Below are 8,308 nucleotides of genomic sequence, written 5' to 3'. Positions count from 1 at the left end.
AAAAATTGAGGCCCTAAAGGTCATGGTTTCCACATAATGCCAATTTATTTATTGTGAAGTTATACACCCTTTTGTATGACAGATATCCCTGGTCACCAGTCACATGCACTCAGCTTTGCTAATTCTAGATTCTCCATTTAGGCTGCAGGGCACTGCTGTGAATACAGGTAAGGGGGAAAATTGTTTTGGTTCATGTACCAGCATATGCTCAGTTCTCCTGTTGCCCGGTACAGTTGCCATTGTGTTCCTTTGATGTATAGGAGACACTCATTTGTCAGAATTAGTAAAAAGTTGTATTAAAACATAAACTTTGATTGATGTAGCTCTTTTCCAAATAATCCAGTTTTTGAATGAGGATAAAGCATCTGAGCCAGAGGGAAGCAAATAGTCAATCTGGAATTCTGCTGAATTATGAGATAATCATTAGACCAAATGATTTAATCTTGCACAATTGAGTTTACATTGCCGACAAAAAATTATTTACCTGGGCAAAATTTTCCCATGCTGGGCGGTGGGGGGGTGGTGGGGGAATCCAGACTGAAGGGCTACACAATACATTTAATCAGGCAAGTGCTGGATTGGAGCAACACACCTGAAGTGCAAGTCAAGATGCTTAGGGGTGAAAAATTCAAATCCAAATAATTTGTGTCCAGTTTTTAGGTGTTATAAGTGCCCTTAGAGTTATACAATGGTAACCACGGACCCCCTGGCTATGAGATGTTCAAGTGCCTTGTTTGACGAGTGCATTTACACGACTGACTGCATGCATTTGACCTGGAAAGAGAGGCAGGAGGTCACAAACATTGCCGCACCCCACAACTCAGTTGCGTTTTTCAAAAAGCTCTGCACCTACTGCAGGCGCAAGTCTAACACCCTCTCAGGAAATACATCCTTTGGCAACATAAAAGGTGTAGAAACCAATGCAGGTCCCTCCATCTTTTTCTTGACCATGGTACTCAAGGAACAGAGTGAGGGCAAGAATCAGATAAATAGTCCTGACATTTCAGCATGCATTGGACAATGGATTCTTTTGTACACATGTGTGTTTTATGAGAATAAAAGAAATAAGACCTGGAGTAGTCCATTCTACACTTTGAGCCTGCTCTGCCGCTCATAAAGATTATGACTGATCTTCTACTTCAATTTCATCTTCCTGTATGATCCCCATATCCCTTAGGGTCAAAGATAAAACAGTTTCAGTCTTGAATATGTTCAACAACTGAGCATTAATAGCTTTATAGGATGGAGAATTCCAGAGGTTCACAATCCATTAAGTGAAGAAATTTCTCCTCATCTCCATCCCAAATGGTCAATCTCTTATTCTTAGACTGTGATCCCTAGTTCTGGACTCCTCAGTCAGGGAGACTTCCAGCTTAACCTTATCATGTCTGCCATCTTCACATCCCTCTTGCAGGTATCCTTTAAAAATGTTCTATGTTTCAGTGAGATCAACGCTCATTCTTTTCAACCCTCGGCAACATAGGCCTACTCTACTTAATCTCCTCCATAAGACAATTCCTTCATCCCAGGAATTTTTGTTGCAAACTCTCTGAGGCAAGTATACCCTTTCTTAGGTAACAAGACCAAAATTGGACAGAATATTCAATATTTGGTCTCACCAAGGCCCCATATAATTGTGGAAAGACATATTTGCTCTTATACTCCAATAAGAGGTAGGCCATTTAAGAACGAGATGAAGAGGAATTTCTTCAGTTAGAGGGTGGTGAATCTTTGGAATTGTCTACCTCAGAGGGCTATGGATGCTCAGTCATTGAGTATGTTCAAAGCAGAGGTCGATAGATTTCTAGATACTAATGACATCGTGGGATACGGGAATAGTACGGGAAGATCGTGTTGAGATAGAAGATCGACCATGATCTAGTTAAATGGTGGGGCAGGCTCGAGGGGCTGAATGGCCTAGTTCTGCTCCTATGTTCTTAATCATTTTGAAATAAAGTTGAAAATACCATTTTCTTTCTCAATTGCTTGCTGTTACCTGCATGTCAGCTTTCTGTGATTTGCGTACAAAGGCATTCAGGTCTCCCAGAATAATCTCTCTCACTATTTAATGAGCGCATACTCTAATTGGCAGGATGTGACTAATGGCGTCACACAAGATTGGTGTTGGAGACTCAGCTATTCACCTTATTTATGAAGGACTTAAAGGATGAGATAGAAAGCCACATATCCAAGTTTGCTGATGACACAAAGATAGGTGGCACTGCAAACAGTGTAGATGGAAACATAGGGGAGAATTTTCTCCCTGTTGGGCAGGCCGATCGGGAGTGAACGGGTGGGAGCGGAGCCGATCGCCGCCCACAATCGGCTGCGCGCCACCATTTTATATGGACGGGCCAATTAAGGTCCACCCAGCGTGACGTGCACCTGGAAGCGCTCAGTGCTACCTGTGCAGGTGGGGGGAGGAGGGAGAGTTGGGGCCTGCGCTCTTTCGCCCACGCGCGTGAAAGAGAGTAGAAATTTCCCTGAGGCACGGAGCTGCCTCAGGGAGGTTAAATTCAGTACAGAAACTGGTAAAAATGAAAAAATAAAGTTATTCAGACATGCCCCTTCATGTGACAGTGTCACATGAACTGGGACATGTTTATGAATTTTAACAGAAGTTTTTATTTAATCAATAAACCCTTCGTGAAAACTCATCCCACCTGTGGATGAGATTTAATGAGAAATGCGAAGGCCGCCCGGATCCTTCGCCTGCCCGCCAACCTTAAGCCTGGACAGGCAGCCCTGACAATTGCTTTAATTAGTTTATTAATGGCCTTAACAGGCCTTTGACAGTTCGGCGGGCGCACAGTCCACTCTAGTGCGCGCCCGCCGAATGGAAGATCAGAATGACGCGCGGTGACATCGGGACACATGCCCGGCGTCACCGTGCGTCATTTTGCATGTCGGCGTGCGGGGCCCACCCCCTGCACGCCGACCAGAAGATTCTGCCCATAAAATTCAAAAGCGATGTTGATAGATCAAGTAAATGGGTAATAGTATTGTAAATGGATTTCCATGTAGGAAAATGTGAATTCACTTTGAACCTAAAAGGGAAATAAAAGGGTACATTCCAAATGGTGAAAAGCTAGAAACAATGAAGGGCCAAATAAGGTACATGGATTATTAAAATATCTTGAACAGGTGCAGAAAATAATCAAAAATAGTCTAATGGCCTTTATACCTAGAGGATTAGGATATCGTGGGGGAGAAGTCATGCTGTAGCAATACAAAACCCTGGCTAGACCACATCTGGAGAACCATGAACTGTCCTGGGCACCACACCTTAAGAAGTATATACTGGCCTTAGAGGCAGTTCAACATAGATTTACCAGAAAGATATCTGGACTCCAAGGGTTGAATTTCAAAGAGAGATTATACAAACAAGGATTCTATTTTGTGGAATTTAGAATGTAAACGAGTGATTTGATTGATGGTTTGAAGATGTTAAGGGGAATTGACAGTTTAGGTTGGGGAGAGCTATTTCCACTGGTCGGGAAGTTTAGGGCTGGGGGGCATAGCCTAAATAGTAAAAACTAAAATCTAAAACTCACAAAGGGTGGAAGAAGTTTGGAACTCTCTTCCAAAAATAACAATTGACGTTCAATCAAATGTTAGTTTTAAATCTGAGCCTGTTAGGTTTTTGTTCACCAAAGGTACTAAGCGACATGGAGCAAACGAGGGTGTATGGAGTTAGGTTGCAGATCCACCATAATTGCATTGAACAGTGGAACAGGCTGAAGGGGCTGAGTGGTCTATTCCTGTTCTTACAACCCTAAATTTGTATCATCAGCAAACATGGATACATTACACTTAATCTCCTCATCTAAGTCATTGATATAAATTTGAATAGCTTAGGCCTAAGATCTGTACCTACTAATTACAGCATGCCAACCTGAAAATGATCCATCTATTCCTACTTTCTATTTTCTGTTCTTTAACCAAGCCTTGATTCATGCTAATACATTAACCCAATTCCATGAGACCTAATTTTGCATAATTTCGAGGGATTTTCTGGTCATGCCCGCCATGGGAATTGTCGTGGACAGGACAGAAAACTTGGTGGAACAGCAAAAGATCCATTGACTTTGGGTGGGAATTTCCAGTCCCACGTCAGGTGGGACCATAAAATCCAGTCCATAATCTCTTGTGCAGTACCTTATTGCATGCTTTTTGAAGATCCAAATACACCACATCCACTGATTCCCTCTGAACCAGTCTACCAGTTACATTCTCAAAAAAACACAAACAGATTTGTCAAACATTATTTCTCTTTCACAAATCCATGTTTACTCTGCTCAGTATTAGGATTTTCTATGTGCCCTGCTCACGTGCCCCTAATAATAGATTCTAACATTTTACCTACTACTGATGTCAGGATAATAACTGCCGATAGTTCCCTGTTTTCTCTCTCCTTTCTTTCTTGTATAGTATGATCACATTATCTACCTTACAATCCACTGGGATTGTTCTATAATCTATGTTCTCTTTTCTGTTTATCAATTTCTTGGTCATTCTTTGCTGAATCCTAAAGTTTTCCCAATCCTTGGACTTAGTACTTTTTTAATCAACATTTTAAGCCTCCACCTTTAATTTAATACAATCTTAAACTTCTCTTGTTAGTCACATTAGGACCACTACTGTGTTCATTCCTTAAGTAAATATATATGTATGTTGTGAATTATGAATTTTAAAAACAGTTTTCCACTACTTAGCTATCACCATATCTTTTTTTCTAGTTTCCCAATCAACCTTTATTAATTGGCCTTTATACCTAAGTAGTTTGCTTTGTTCAGATGTAAGACCCTAGTTTTATATTTAACTAAACCATCCTCAAACTCATTGGGCAGAATTTTGCACCCGGTAGGCGAGCGGGCCCCACTGGCTCGAGGATGGGCAGGCAGCCAATCTCCGCCACCGAAACGGGGCCCGCCGCCATTTTGAGTGGGCGGGCCAATTAAGGCCCGCCCAGTGACCTGCCCAACAGGAAGTGCTATGCGCTTCCTGCGCGGGGGGTGGAGGGATTCCCCATCTGCCAAATTGCACTCTTTCACGGATGCGTGCAAAAGAGCACACTGCTCCCTGAGACTAAGTGCTGTCTCAGGGAGATTACTGGCAGTCTAAAAAACTTTAAAAATAGAAAAATATTAAAATTATTAACATGTCCCCCTCATGTGACAATGTCACACGAGATGGGACATGTTAATAAATATCACGTAAAATTTATTAAAGTTTTTAAAAACGGACATGAAACCTCAGCCCGCCAGTGGATGAGGTTTCATGTTTTATCAGAAGCCCAGTGGGGCTCCTGGCCTGCTCGGCAGCCTTAAAGTTGGACGGGCAGGTCCTTTAATTATCTGAATTACCCTGTCAATGGCCTCAATTGGCCATTGACAGGTCAGCGGGCGGACAGCTGATTTCGCTTTAAATGGGCCGGGATGATGTCGGGGGTTCCTCCTGACCTCATCCCACGTCATTTTCCCGTCGGTGAGTGGGCCCCGCCCCCAAATCGCTGACGGGAAAATTCAGGCCATTATAATTTTTTAAATCATATTATGACCACCCTTTCCTAGAGGCTCCTTTATTTACAAGGTTATTAATTAACCCTTTCTCATTGCACAATGCCTGCTCCTTAGTTGTTTCATTGATCTACTGATCTAGAAAACAGGCTTAAATATATTTCATGAACTCTTCCTCCGTAGTATTACTGCAAATGTTTTGCAAATGCTCCACCCATTCAGATACAGTGCCTTTAGCTTTAACTCTTCTATTTTGCCATGTCACCTGAATCTCTCTTGCCCTATTACTTTTTTTAAACTCTGAGTCTTTCTTATTCTGCTTTTTATAACCCAAATCACTTCTCTTTTATTAACTATTTCATTTTATCATCTTCAATCTTGAGTTTTTAAGAAAAATGCTTTAAAAATAAAAAAAAAGTAATCAATGACTAGGTTCGTAAAATAAAGACTGAAAAATGGCTGGTGAAATACTACAGCTACTCTGCCAGCAACTGAATGAATTTGTAGTGATGTTTAATTAAACAAGAACCATAATAGGAGGGAGACCTGTGAAACGGCCATAGAGCTAATCCTCCAGCCTTGATAGGTGTCCCTGTGTGACTGTGATTGATGAGGTGAGTGTTCTTAACATCTTCATTTGCATCCTTCCCTAATACCCACAGGCAGAGGTGCTTTGTATTACGAGATGAGAATTCACTGTTTCTGCAGGCTAATGTGGTAAAGCGATGGTGAAATTGTGAAGAGGGATTGACTGGATGATCAGGATGAACACATTAAGCAATTGGTTTTTACAATCTGCAAGTAATCTCTAAAATGCTTGTGGCTTTTACAGCTGCATAATCTAGTACACCTTGTTAAAAGTTTCTTTTTGCTTTATTTTTCAATTGCTTTATTTTCTAAAGAAAACATTGAAAAAAACTTATATGCTACTCAATAATGATTTACATATTATAAAGTATTGTGTAACATTCCCATGGAATATAAATATTAACAGCAGTCCAATGGTGTGATGCAATGCTTAACAAACATTAAACTCAAATTGTTATGTAAGATAGTTACTGGAAATTCAGATCACACATATGCCCATCTGCAGTCTTCTGCTTAATTGTTGAGTATTTTATTTACATATATTTTTGTAACTTCTTTCGCCGAGTGTCAGTATTAGGTAATTCCTGATCAGTCATAACATTAGCCAGATGGAAAAATCCTACATTTAAAATTTGAAGGAGTATATCTACTATAATCATACTTATGACAGGCACCGTTCTGACTTCAAATTAAGTACTGATTTAAGGAAGTTGAGATCTAGGCTCGTTTTCTATAGACACCTTACTGACAGCAGAGAACAATGCTGCCAGAGAATGTTGTTTCTATATTTATTTATGAACGCCCTCACTTAGGGTTTACAGTTTCTAATTTTACTTTTACTTTTCAAAAGCACCACATTAAAGATAAATACGCTTTCAGAATAAGATGGCAATGGATTAGGGACTATTAATGTTTATATTCTGATTTTTGACATAAATGTAAATTAACAGTGAATATTAAATATTTACGTGCAGAAAGCTTAATAGGTAGTGTTTATTTAGCTAAATAGCACCACAATTATTATGTTTCAATAGACTTTTTGACTGTGCACAATAATATTTTGCTTAAATATTAAAATCAGGAATGGAAGCCCACCATTTATCCCATCAATCTGCTATGGCTTTGAATTTCAACCCCAAAGGTGAGAAGGCAGCTGGTGTGTTAACAGCTGTGCCACCCTACATCATGTTGAAAGTTGATGCATTATGTTGGAAGCATGATTATGGAATTCAAAGCACTAGCAGTATGTTCAGTGCATTTTAACTTACAGAGTGTTTGATGGTTTTAATTCTATGAACAATTCTACAATTTAGAGATCCTTTCAAGTCCTAGTTCACCAATTAGTATTACTCCGACCTCTATTATCTGTGACATTGATTTTCAATAGAATAGTTTGGTATTGAGTTGAAATTGTTTTAAGTTATCTACTTATATTTTTATTTAACTGCTACTATTTTTGCCAGAGGCTCCCACACCAGGCTCCACGAGGGGAACAGATATCTATCAAGAGGTTGTTGTGAATGCAATATTTTGAAGGTTCTGTAATATCATGGGGGGAATTTTTCAGGCGCGCTTGTTCACTTGGGTGGAGCAAGTACTGGGAAATTATATGGGTTGGATTTTATGCTTTAAGGGTGCCTGACTGACTTTCCTTTCAAATATAAGGACAATCAAGTGGGTCCTTTCACAATCATGTACTCGAACCTCCCTGACTTTCTTATATTCTCAGCCCTATGGTAATCCAGTGTGTCAGGAGCAGGTCCAGGAAAATATGCTTTTCTATCTTTTCTTTATTTGTTGATCAATTGGCACACTATTTCTGATAGTTATATACGAATTATGGAAACAGTTTCTGCAATTAAAACAATGTTTCCCTTTGATAGCTGTGACCGTACCAAAAAAAAACAAATTCAAGGCTATACAGACACAAATTTATTAGGAATTATAAATCCAACTCATGCTGTCCTTATTAAGTCTAACTATGATACAGCAATTTTCATTTCCTTATCACCTAATTTGTGCTTAAAAATGGATCAGCAGTAGGATCAGAATAGTACATATAATGGAAGCATTAATTACCATTGCGTTCCTGTTAGTGCCAATTCTCAGACAGACCTTAATTCAGATGGCCAGGGCTCCCACCAAAATCAGGCATCTGTGTTATAAAGAGAACCTTGAACAAAATGGATGAACCACTGGTT

Source organism: Cetorhinus maximus, chromosome 15 (assembly GCF_964194155.1).
Source record: "Cetorhinus maximus chromosome 15, sCetMax3.hap1.1, whole genome shotgun sequence".
Lineage (NCBI taxonomy): Eukaryota > Metazoa > Chordata > Chondrichthyes > Lamniformes > Cetorhinidae > Cetorhinus > Cetorhinus maximus.
This window is presented reverse-complemented; position numbering follows the sequence as displayed.